The following is a 13984-nucleotide window of genomic DNA, read 5'->3' as shown; positions in this document are numbered from 1 at the left end:
TGCAGATATTCAAGACTTTGAGCTTGATATTGTTTTCCCATCCCGGAGGAAGTAGAAATCTTTGGGTTTTCAGGAAACTTCATTTTCTCTTTTTCATTTTGAAGAAGTTGAGAAATACAACTTCAGAGATCTCAAGAACACCTGCAAGTAAAATACTTATCACAAGAGAAGAATGGAAGAAAAAAGAAATAATGGCTCTAGAGAAAAAGATTATCATTCAAAGAGGGAATCGATGAAAAAGTACAATACAATCCTTATAAAAGGAGAATGTGCAACCCTAAAGTTGTGCAACCCTAAAGAAACCCTAAAGGAATAATGTGTATTTAATAAAGCCTACAATACTATTAGCTTAAGTTTAGAGGATAGTAGACTAATAATTAAATAAATAATTATTTGCTAATACATGATAACTCTAACACCCCCCCTTAAGATGAACTTAGGGAGTAGCTAAAAAATGAAATGCAAGAAGCAAAAATGCAACTACATGATGAAGGCAAATTGGGTCCCAACAACAAAGCCTGATGAGGTACCCAAGTACAAAAGATCTATGTAAAGTGGAGAAATAAAGAAAACCTCATGGGAAAAAAATTCTACTCCAGAAAGAGAAATACAAGTGAAGGACCGAAGAAGCCTCCAAACAAGAATGTTCCAAAAGATAGGAACAAAAGAAGAGTAGAAGAATCATTGAAGCATGATGAATCCTACAAACACTGTCGAAGAATAACTGTCGATATGAAGAACCTCCACTGAAATAGAAGATGATCAGGTAGAGAAGACTGTAATTTGCATTAGTGCTCTCAAATAACATTACTCGAATCAAATGGAAAACAAAGGCAAACAACTGAACTCGAAGAAACAGATGACAAAAAACACCAAAGTCTAAAGAGCTGATCAATTGAAAATGGAAGGTTGCCTCCAAAAATAGGAATGAAAGAGTGTCCATATGGGAAATGATCCATCTCATCGAAATGCATAGGTAACCAGCCACTGCATCTGCCTAGTACATAGGAACAAATGTTGAATACATAGCTCACTCCAATGAACCAAGGAAGCATTAGAACCAACAACCAACAGGAGAAACCCCCCCATAATGCTCACAAGGGAGAGGTGACAGGTACACTGAAACTGAATGCCAAGAAAAACTGCATGACGAAGATCCAGGAACAATGAGAGTGTAGTAGAAAGTACAAACACATAAAGGCTAGTGTCATGAAAGAAACACTCACTTGACACACATCACGAGGCTAATATCGTGGAAGGAACACTCATGTGACAAAGGTAGATGGCAAACAAAGGCAAACATCAAACTCCCCCGTGGCACTTTATAATGGAGTGTGAGTACAATAAGGCACAAGATGTGCAAGATCCCAAGCATGCAAGGCATAGTGGCACTTTATCTCAGTGCGTTTGCAAAAAGGAAAATGCTTACAAACTGATGTATACAATGCTCAAAGTAGATAAAAGGATGGAAATGCACGAAGAACAGCCAAAAACAAGTCATCCCATGCAAACGAGAAGCATTCATGATCTCATATGTCCAAGTAATTCACCAAAGTGTGAAAACACAAAAACCTTAATAAAATGTACCTGGAGTAAAATCTAGTAAAATTGCATGGATGGTTGTGAAGAGCTCTAAAACATCATCCCAACACCGCTAGAATCGTGAAAAATGAAGAAACTAGCGAAAATATATGAGCTTGGGACTAAAAATAACATCTCTGACTTCAAATGGTTGTAGAATGTACTAGTAGTAAAACTAGGTGATAAAACTCATATATCTGGAAAGTAAATGAAACCAACTTTCCATTGATATCTCGTTTGCCAAAAACTGATATTGTATGCCCAAATTATGGCCAAAACATTAAAAACCCCTCTTTTAGGGCACAAAGAGGGTCAAAAAGGGCCATAAAGAGCTGACTGTACCACTAACGTCGGCGTTGATGCAATGTTCTTTTATTGCAAAGGGTTGACTTTTTTTTTTAATTAAAAATAATAATCTTTTAACATGCACCAACTTGATTTTTTATTTTTTTAACAAAAAAAAATTTAAAAACCAGCAATCAATTTTTTTTTTACCAACCAGTTGATTTTTTTTTTTTGAAAATATTTCTGACACAGGTGCAGGGACGGCCGTATGGATTTCCGTTTCTCGAAAAATGTGTCAATAAAAAATCATGCCCAAATGCCTTTGTCACCGAAAATAGTCGAATTATATATCAAAATATGTCCAATCAGCCTCCTAAATCCAACCATGAGGTTTGTTTGAGCCCAAAATGACTCCAAAAAATCTTCTGAAAAATCAGGAACAAGTAGCAACAGATGTAGGCTCTGATACCATGAAGAAGTTGAAAAATACAACTTCAAATATCCCAAGAACACCTACAAGCAAAATACTTGTCACAAGAGAAGAATGGAATCAAAAAACAATAATGGTTCTGAAGAAGAAGATTATGACTCAGAGAGGGAATCAATGAAAAAGTACAATACAATCCTTATAAAAGGAGAATATGCAACCCTAAAAGGATAATGTGTATTTAATAATTAGAAATACCTACAATATTATTAAATGCCTAAGTTTAGCTTAAGTGTAGAGGATAGAAGACTAATAATTAAATAAATAATTATTAGCTAATACATGATAACTCTAATACATTTTATGGTACAAGTTGTTACTAATATTTGCTTTTAATTGCTATTATTTTCAGTGAAGAGGAAAGAATATTAGTTTTTCTTGAAAGAAGAAGGAAAATTGTTGTCCCATATGTATTAAATTAGTTTATATAGGGGGATCCTTCTCTTACAATTGGGAGAGTATTTACTCACATGCTGTGGCTGAAATCCACAATTTTGTATAGTTGTTGAGGTGTACAAATTTTTCAACAAACATGGCAAAATGATCTTGTGGATGATTTTCAATACCACACCAAGAAATGTATGTTTTTTTATGACGTGTTTGTATGCTATACCCAAATGTGAAAACTAAAATGAATCTCCTTTTATTTATGAAATTTTGATCAAATGAAAATTTTCTAAATACTGAATATTTTACATGATACAACTTTAAAAAATATTATTACCGAAAGATTTGGTTTGCTTTCATCCATTCTTTAACATAATAAATATTGATATTCATAACAAAATGTAAGCACCACCATAAATATCAATATTCATTACACTCATAAAAAACATGTATGCAATACATACTATTGCCAAATTCCAATTATAAAAAGACTAACATCCTCTTATAATCATTTTAGGATTTTTAATTCTTTGGTTTGTCTACTTATGTGGTGTTGACGGGTTTTTTAGGACAACATTTAACATAGAATAAAGTTACCAATGGTCACCTTACTCTCTCTTGAACAAAGTTAAACCATATGCTAAGATTGTGATAAGATCAAATGGCTAACTCCAAGGTTCCTTCATGCACAGACGTGACTTGATTGGCTAATGTGTTTATTTGTAATCCAAGGGGCCTTACGTATTCACTTGAAGAAGATTGAACAATTTATGCAAGTTCGAGGATTCAATGTGAATGATATAGCTTTGAATAACAATGTTTTTTGGGACTTTTTAGGGTTTGGAATAATGTTGAAAGTAAATAAGGAAAGGGTTTATGGAGATATGCTAAGTCTAATCTAATCCTAAGAACAAAGAGACGGGATTACTTGTGCAAAATCAAACCATGCTTCGCTTTGACAACATAGCACAACTACACGAAGGCAGTGCAATCTTAGGGATTATGAAATAATTTTTCAAATTACCAATGAATGCCATCAAATCGAACAATATCCACCCGATGATTGAAGTTAAGTCCACACATAAAATAGGCTCACACTAACCTTACAAAGTAAGTAACAATTAGCTTCAAACAAAAGGTATGAGCTCGTATTTTACAACAACAAATCCTATCAAATCTCATTCATCTAATAACTTAAAAGTAAATCTATTCTAAACGAAGAGAGTGAGACCATGCAATCCTTAAGGCAACATGAGAAAACACCAACAATTGAACAATGTATTAAGTCATTTGCTTCAAAACTTAAAGCAACAATCTCATAATTCAATCTCTCCTCCTATGAGGGGGGTCACCCCTTTATATAGGCCCCAAATCCTGAGGACATGCAAACTATAATTAGGGTTTTCCCCAAAAGATTTTGCACTCAAGATGCAACAAGATGGGAATCAACAGTTAATGCCCATTAAGCCGATATATAATTAATTCAAAAAAAGCCCAAAAATGGCATCCATTCATGCATTAAATGCACCACTTCATCAAGTATGTCCATCACGCAATGAATATTCCTCATGCAAAGAATGTTCCTAAATGTCCACCACTCCATGCGACGACAACATGTGTAAATAATCTATCATAAAATCATAAATATGATGACTGCATGCAAAAGATGCTCCATAAATTCGCCATGCATTGACTGGACCACCACTTGGTCAAAATATTCCTATAATAAGTATGCCACCACTAATCACTCAAGAGATCCTCATCCAAGAACGGATGATCGTTGTCGCGTTCATTAATTGCATACACAATGAATTTGGAGAGGATAGCTTCCAATTCACCCACAGTGACACTTGGCACACTCTCAATCTAGTACTCCATCAGGGTGATTTCCTCTTCGCTCTTGGAGAAAAATTTCTCCCACTCTACCATTGTTTCCTGTGCTTTCTTCATAGTATTGGAAAATGAAGAAACATTTTCAAAGTGCTGTTTGGAAAATGATCCAATGAAGAAGAATTCGTGCAATTGATCCCTCAAGAAGTTTATTGTCACTCCATTCTGATTCAGCTTCTTTGCGAACAATGCTTCAATCACACTGATGATTTCCTCTTGCACCCTTCTGATTGAGTTTTTCAAAGCTAAAGACTCCATGTTGAATCTTTCAAAGGTAATCTTTAAGAAGCAAACAATGCAAAACCACCATGAGAAGTCGTAGATTTTGTACTCTTGGATTACTTTCCCATCTATCAATGTTTGCTTCAAAATCTTCACACTAGTACATTCGGGGCTAATTTTCGACGGCCTATCATCGAAATTTTGACTACTTTTCGTCAAACTGCCGAAAAATGAAGTCGTCGAAAAATTATCGTCGGACTTTTCGATGATGCCATTTAACGTCGATATTCCGACGACATCGTGAACTCTTCCGACAACGGCCATGACCGCTCCTCTGGCCAAAAATGTTGTTGGATGGACGTCAGAATTCTGACACTCCCTCACGAATATGCATCGACAACCGTCCGACAAGAAAGTGTCGTCGAACATACAACATCCTCATCAGATGTTACTTCAGTTGGTGTCGGAATTCCAACGGCTGCCAAAAACTTTGCACCAACGAGGATGTTGTTGGTCCGACGGTTTGGTGGTCGGTGCAAAGTTTAGTTGCCATCGGAATTCCGATGGTTATTTAAAAAAAAAAAAAAAAAAGGAATACACATATGAGGGGCACTGGTTTCAAGCTAATATGAGGGGCACCATGGTTGAGATGGTCCAACTCCTAAGAGGACTGTATGAACCACTGAGTACTGGTAAACCTATTAAAAATGGGATCAAAGGGAGCAGCTCTGGTGCTGATAGGGAATTAGCTGACCCAAATACAAGAGCCTTTAAAGCCAATTTTCTGGAAAAGGAAGGGACAACACCAATGGAAGAAGAGCAACCCAATCAGGGAGATGAAATGACAAGACTTCATGATAAATACAATGCCCTAAGTGTTGGCATATGAAGAGACACTTCCTTTACAAAATAGTATGAGATGAAGACAAGGAATGGGCATAGGAGGAGAAGATGTGATGAACAGTCCCAAAAGGACATTCAACACTACTTTGGAAAGATCATCATTCCCACCTTTACTGTATCTGATAGCTATTCAGCAAGAGCTTGGTTGCAAAAATTGAACACATGTTTCCTTTTCAATCCTAAGTTTGAAGAAGAGGCCATCAAGTTTGCCAACTTGCATCTTGAGGGGATTACTCACAAATGGCGGTATCATGGCATGATGGTTCAAGGGAAAGATTCGATCACTACCTTAGAATATTTCAGCAAGACATTGATAAAGCGATTCGATAGAAAGGATAGAGAAATTCATTTCAAAAAGCTAACACAATTGAATCAAGAGGGCATAGATAAATAGAGAATACATAAGATTTTGAAAGAGTGGCGAGACTAAACCAAAATTAGAATTGCAAAACCTAAGGGCTAGACCTAGTGTCTCAGGAGCTCATCACAGATGGTCTTTCCTATGTGAAGGCGCAGAGACTTCGTAGTTCTTGAAACTATTTAAAACCCATCTAACATGATGGTATATAAAGGATTGGGTATTCAACCTTTTCTAGGGTCCCTTTACCCTAGACAGTTTGCTCGTCGGCTGCCACCCACTTAGGTAAAATAGAGATGATGACCTAGCTAAAACAAAAGGTCCATCTATAATCCATAAACCAATGTTGATTGTAAAATAGTAATAAAAGTAAAACCAGTCTATATGCTTCATCAATGGATTATCTCTACCACACTTATGTGATCTCCCAAGAGTTATAAACACAATTTTGATTCTTACAACTCTCATGATAAGAATGACTCTTAAATCATACAATTTTCAAGTGATATAAAGTACATGATTATGCTCATATCTATAAAACGTGATCATTAACCAATACTAGTTACCCTCTAATGAATACCCCACTCAATTTGCATCATGGCATCATATAATAATGTTGATCAAAACAAGATCAATATAATATACATAAATTTGACATCATTTCAATCATCTAGTAGGAAGCAATGGTCCTAAAACCATCATAATAAATCAATATGTGACATTACGAATCTGCTACTTAGGAACCTCGAGAAGAATGAGAATTATTAAGGATCTCAAACTTGGAATCTTTGAATATGGACTTGCTGGCTCCAAAGTCCTCTTTTGTTTGAAATCTTTGAATATGGACCTGAATGCTACACCAACACCAGACGACACTCTCAACGTACTCACCCCTAAAACTCATAGCTATTGTCACCTCATGAAACATTACGATTGCAAGATGAGCATAGGGTGGGTTTGTTAAAAAGGCTTTAGAATCTTTCAAGAATATGTGATTGGCATGGTGAAACCCTTGTGAGAAAAAAACAACACCAAAGAGAACAAAGCTTGTGTTATTCCTTCAAATGGGTTACAAGAATACTTCTCTCTAAATTCCTCTAGCACTTTATTACTACTACAACCTACAAAACAACTTGTCTAACCTCCTAGATCAAGCTCCAATTCATAAAATAAATAAAGGTGAAAATGTGGGATGGTTTTGCAAAAAAATTTACAAGCCCAATTTCACATCTCACCAATGCAAAAGGTATGCATTTTGATTTCGTAGTATAGAATGGTTTCTAAACTTGTCTTTTGTGTTTGTCACTTGAGGATAGGCCAATGGGGAGATTGTTAAATTTATTTGTTGAAGAGTTTCGGGGAACTCTATGAATCACTGAACACTTTCTTATCAATAATGAGATTTGTGGTATTTTTTTCTTTATTGAGAGGTAGAAATCGTTATAGCTTCTCTCATTAAAACTTCCAAAACACATTTGTTTTTGCTAATTTGCATGGTTTGATGGTGCAGGAGCACCCTAGGGACATAGGTTTGGCCAAAACGGTCAAAATTTGAGATTTTTGTTTTTTTTGTGTTATTTCATGTAAATAAGGCCATTTGAGGCCATTAGGATGTATTTTGACCTAATTGGGAAAGTTTGAGGTCCATTGGGTAAAAATTGTAAAAATTGTAAAAATTTGTCATTATTGTCATGACAACTTTTTAAAATTTGGTTGGGAGGTTGGTTTTTGGTGGTTTGAGATTGTAACCCACCTGGATGGGCATAAATAGGCCCTTTGTCACACCACCCAAGTTTGTCTTGATGAATTTTGAAAGTTTTACTAAATGAAGTTGGAGATTTTTGTTCATACGAAAATGTTTAAGCCTGATTCTCATTATTTTTAATTGTGAAATTAATCATATTTTCATTAGAAGTCGATTAGATATGGTAGAGAAGTGAATTACCTTCATTTCAAATTTTGTAGCATTGAGATCCATTGAAATTTGAAGAAGATATCACTATTTTTCCAAAAACTATTAAAACCCTCACTAGGGTTTCCAATGAGTGGGAAAAAAATGTATTTTTGGCCTTTTCACCGTTAAAAACTCACACCACTAGTTGGAAATGCTCTTGTAAATATGTATTTTCATTTCTCTTTCTTGCAAGTCTCCAAAACCTCCGAGACACATCCTAAATTTGATTGATTGGTCTGATATTCATCATGTATCGGACCTCTAGGATAGCAGCATTGAGAAAGTGGAATATAAGATAGGTGAGAGTGACGTGCCTTGGATGGAATGTTGGAAGAGGTGTCTGGGACCCCTACACACCCCATAGAAGCATTTAGAAGTCATAAAAAAGTGTCATAGACCAAATATTAATGACTGTCCTAAGGGTACCAATTGTCACAATCACAATTTTACCAGTTGATGCTCTGCAAAATGGACAAGGTTGGCAAATGACAAACAACACAAGACACAAGAAATCGTTGGTGTTAGTTAACCAAAAGCTAATCTAAACAGGCATATGAAAAAAGATACTAAGAACATGAAAGAATATTTAACTAAAGAAGCAAATATGACAAGGCATCTCCAAATACCTCCTAATATGCTCTTGGCTCCTTCTCCTTTGTTCCGCTCCTCTCCAAGTTCCAAAATAGTGTAGCTCTTAGCAGCTTTTTGCACTATGGATGCTTATGGAGGATTGAGATTTGAGTATTTTGCTCCAAATGTAAAATGAAAAGCTAAAATACTAGATGTTATTAAAAATGATTGATTTTAACCAAAATAACAAGATATTAGATTGCTATGCTAAATGCTCTCTAAAATGCTTATAGGTTAAATGCATACAAGTTTTCAGGATTTGGATTATGAAAAAATGAGCTCTATTTATAGGAAAAATAGAGCAATGGATGGTTGAGATTGAGCAATCTCAACAAGGGTCGGGATTGAATGATTTCAAATCCATGTGAGGGCTTTCAACCCAATCCCAAGATGACAAGTGTCAATGTGAGATAGGTTGAGAGGAGAGGGAATAAGAATTAAATGCTTGGCATGACCTTGGGAGTTAAGGTCAAGGTTAGTTGAATGAATAAACTCTTTATTCAAAGAATAAAGCTTTTATCCAATGGATAAACTCTTGTGCAAATGCAAAAGGGATAAACATGGTCAAAGCAATAAATGTTTGGAGAGACAAGTTGAAATAACCATAAATGGTTATGTAAGAGCCATTAATGGTCATGTAAGAGCCATTAGTGGTTTTGGAAGACTTTGGAGGTTAAATTGTTGAACACACAAAGCATTAAATGCTTTTCAAAGACTTTGATGTCTTTGAGAAGTGACTCCATGTTGCTTAGGAATGTGACAAAAATTAGGGGATGGATTAAGCTAATTAGGAAGGGGGTTAGAAGAATCTAGAAGGGGGTTTAGGAATGCAATTGGATTTGGTGGGTGAGGGAAAATAGGATTTTATTAAAATAAAAATTCATTTATTTCAATAAATGTGTGCAAGTTGCATTTTTAGGAGAATGCAAGTGGGGGGGATAATGATTTAAATAAATGTTTAATTTAATTTATTTAAAAGAGGAATAAGGGGATTTAATTAAATAAATAGATTTTATTTATTTAATTGATTTGTGAACTTGGTTTAATGAATTAATTAAAATAAATTGAATAATTTATTTAATTAATAAGAGAATGTTTGAAGATGAATTAATTAAATATTAATTAATTAACTCATGGCTAGTGTATTTTTAATCAAATAAATAATAAATATTTATTTAATTAAGCTAGACAGATTTGTGTGACTACATTTGCTCCTCTTTGAGACGGGGCGGTTTATCCTGTCGTTTCAAAGAAAGAAAAATTGGTGTGAAGAAATGCCCCATAAAATGTAAATTTAATGGGTGGTATGCCCCCTCGAGAGATGGGCCGAAATTTTTTTCAAAAAATCAAGCATGAAAATTGGTAGGGTGTTAGAAGAAAAGAAGTTAGCAATACTGATCAAAAATAGAAGAAATCGGGGGGAAAATGGAGAAATGGGGGGCTCAGGAAGTGCATGGGGACCACGGTGGTGAGCAGGGGGGAAGTTACAGTGATTGCGAAGGGTGTAAATGGGGAGAAAGGGGTGAAAACAGGATCATTTGTGACCGCGATCAGTGTGAAACTATAGCTCTGATAGTGACTTTTGAGAGGAGCGATTAGCAGTCAGGATGTCGGTACCAGTAGCAGAGCACCGTCTCGAGCGAGTTCGTCGGTTCCAGTAGCCAAACGACTATGGACCAGCGGTACGCAAATTTGAAATTTGAATTTTTATGCATTTTTATACGCTTTTTGCTGAGTCCAAGTTGAGTCGGAACAATAGCACTGAAACTATGTTTTGGCACTATTATCCAATTAACTAGCGCTACTGTGCCGCAATGGCGCTATTGAGGTGTTGTTTGAGCGCTTTTAAAAATTTTAGCGCTATTGTAGGCTAGTTTAGGCGCGTTTGATAGATGAGCGCTATTGAGTGCCTAATTGAGTGCTATTGTTATGAATCAGCGCTATTGTGTTATTGTTCTAGCGCTTTTGTAGTTGTAGCACTTTTGGATAGCTGATTGAGCGCTTTTGTTAGGACTTCAGCGCTATTGTAGGTAAGTAGTGTTTTTGTGGGCAAAATAGCACTTTTGTGTTAGGATAAAATAGATGCCCCAGTTTGCATGAATAAAATCTCCCAATGCCAATGATGGATGGATGGCAATGTGAAGTGGGAGTTGTTTTGAACCATAGCAGCCTGATGAGACTTAGGTCATTTTTAGGATAAATGTCTGTTGAAGTCTAGGTTGCCATGATTGCTTACCTGTTGAGACCTGAAGATACTTGATCAAAGTATCTGTTGATAGTCTAGGTTTAAACTAAAGAAAGTTTGAAACAAAACAACTGATGATGATTGATGGATGCCCATGTGCAGGAGGACCTAGGCGTGTTGCAATTACGCGAGAGACATCTGGCGACATAGGGGTTGCGGGATCGGTTGACAGAGGCAGAGATTGATTGTATTGTCGCGACTGGATTATATGATGTGATGCACATGCCTGTGATTCGGACGAATCACAGATTGATTACGGCATTAACAGAGCGGTGGCATAGCGAGACATGCACCTTTCATCTGGCATAAGGGGAGATGACAGTGACCCTAGAGGATGTGTGGCGCATCCTGCATATTCTGAATCGAGGGGAGCTGGTCACGTATGACAGATCATGGGGGACTCTAGCGGTTCAGAGGTTCTTTGATGAAGATGTGTTCATTGTTGATGGCTCCATTGCGTGGGAGGAGATAGTTGCATTATACGAGCCTTTACCAGCAGTTCTATCAGGCATTGTGGGAGGACTATTGTGTCTAGACAGGCGATCACATGGTCTAGCCATTGGGTGGGGGCAGGTGATCGAGATGATGATTACCGAGGGGACCCGATTTGCTTGGGGGCCATGCGTGCTGGCGCACCTTTATCAGGAGCTTCATGAGGTGGTTTACCGTGAGAGGGGTTCCTTAGCAGTGGGAGTGACGCTGCTTCATATTTGGGCATGGAAGCACCTACCAGTGACGCGACCAGTAAGTCTTAGGTTCTGTGTAGTGGATCAGTCATATATGTTTATGTATAGCGGTATGATGAGTCAGCCCCACTTGGGGAAGTTAGAGTGGTGGCGGCGGGCATTAGATGATCTGGATGCAGTTATATGGCGACCATACCTGGAGTGCAAGCCCTGGGATGATGATGCGGAGGCACTGCCCTATGTGTTCATGACCTGATTCCTCATTGGGAGGACCTCATACCATGTAGAGAGACCGGTGTCGGGGAGAGTGATGAGGCAGTTTGGACGGCAGCAGGGACTGCCTAGTGGATCAGGGGAGTATGCTCGGGTGATTCAGGAGAGATATGCATGGGGGCCAGTGCTGTCGTATGACCAGGCACTGGTGGAGTTTCGGACGCTGCAGGCGAGGCCATGGGACATGCGACCGAGGGTCGTGGATGCAGGGGTATCAGAGGAGTACACGCAGTACCAGGCGGTGCATCCGATTCTACGGATATCTGATCCAGCAGAGCTAGTGCCCGATTTTGAGGATGAGAGGGGATGGAGACGGAGGAGGGCAGGAGGTCAAGGATTGAGGGCAGGTGGAAGAGGGAGAGGAGATGGTGGAGATGGAAGAGGAGGTGGTGGAGGAGGTGGTGGGTTGGGGATTTGGATTTAGCGGAGAGGGAGAGGTGGACTGCCACTACAGATATCACAAGGACCGCTGATGCAGGGAGGAGTTAGACTGGGTGGTAGAGGTATGGAGAGGGAGACCCCAATGGACGAAGGTGAGAGAGCTACTAGAGAGGGTGGTATAGGTGAGGCTGCTATGGATACTGGGGAGGGAGCCACTGGAGATCTTAGGGATCATATGATAGCACATTTGCAGACCCGAGTAGAGGATTTGGAGGCGGAGGTGGCGGCTAGAGATGTGCAACTATTTGCACGAGAGTCAGAGCTAGCTATAGTGCTGCAGGAGAGGGATAGTGCGGTGGAGAGATTAGCAGAGCTGCAGGAGAGAGTCCAGGTTGGAATAGGAGCACAAGGGCCGATGAGGGAGGTGATGAGGGAGATGCGGTGAGAATAGGCTGAGATAGACTACTAGCGGGGGTTATATGAGTAGGTGGTGCCAGCTAGTCAGCAAGCACTTAGCTATTCACAGATGTGACAGGCCAGATCAGAGCGATCACAGAGGGTACAGAGCAATGGGGGTGTGATGGGTCCTCTACAGAGGGAGAGATCAGGGGATGCAGGAGCGAGTGGGGGTTTGATGGGGCCTCCACGGAGAGATAGATCAATTGGTGCGGGGACTAGTGGGGGAGCAGGTGGCGATGGTGGTACAGCATCTGGTTAGAGTGGCATCTGAGAGAGCATTTTTGCATGTGTATTGTATCATTGTTTATTTTTGGATTGTATCTTGGATGGCTCTTGGTAGCCGATTTGTAGACTTCATTGTACTCTGATATATGAGATGATATATATGAGGAGATCCCCTATTTTGATGATATGCATTTGATATGTATGGATGTTTATGTAGGATGATGAGTTTATGAATTTATTGCTTAGATGGATACGTGTACATGTATGCATTGATGAGATGTTTCTTATATGCATGTTTTTATGATGATTTATGATGTTGGATACTGACATATGAATGCAGGTTGTACATGTGTGCATGTTTTATTTTGATGTAATGCTTTACGTATGTAATGCCATGATGATGATGTATGCTTATGATGATTTATGAACAGGATTTTGGTGTTTCCTATTTTAATACAATGATGAGATAATGATAATGCAATGTTTGAATGAATGATGTTTATGTGTAGATATGTATCTAGATGTTTTTAGATGAATGTAATATAAATAAACAAAAATGTAAAGTTTGAATGTTTAGATGATAATGTCTAGGTGAATGCCTATGTATAATGGATATATAATAACATGAACCAATGTGTTTTGGAAAAAAATGGTTTTATGATTCTAAATGCTTAAATATGATTAAGTAAAAATGATAATATGATGATAATGCAACTCATGGTTTAATAACTGTACCTTAATGTAATTAAAAAAGGATAATAAATGCAATGTAAATGAATCCTAAAATGAGCATAAATAAGATACTAAATAATGGATGAATGAATGCACCTTTTAACTAATGAATAGATAAATGAATGTATGCAATGATAAATGATAAAGGATGATAAAATGATAATGGATAACTGATACTAAATGAATGTATAGTAAATGGCTTAATATAATCAAGGACAATTTGATCTCATGAATGAATCTAATTATTTATGATTATGCAATGATGCAAATGATTAATGAAGACTAG

The sequence above is a fragment of the Cryptomeria japonica genome, chromosome 1, assembly GCF_030272615.1.
Source record: "Cryptomeria japonica chromosome 1, Sugi_1.0, whole genome shotgun sequence".
In the NCBI taxonomy this organism is placed as follows: domain Eukaryota; kingdom Viridiplantae; phylum Streptophyta; class Pinopsida; order Cupressales; family Cupressaceae; genus Cryptomeria; species Cryptomeria japonica.
Note: the sequence above shows the minus strand (reverse complement) of the source record.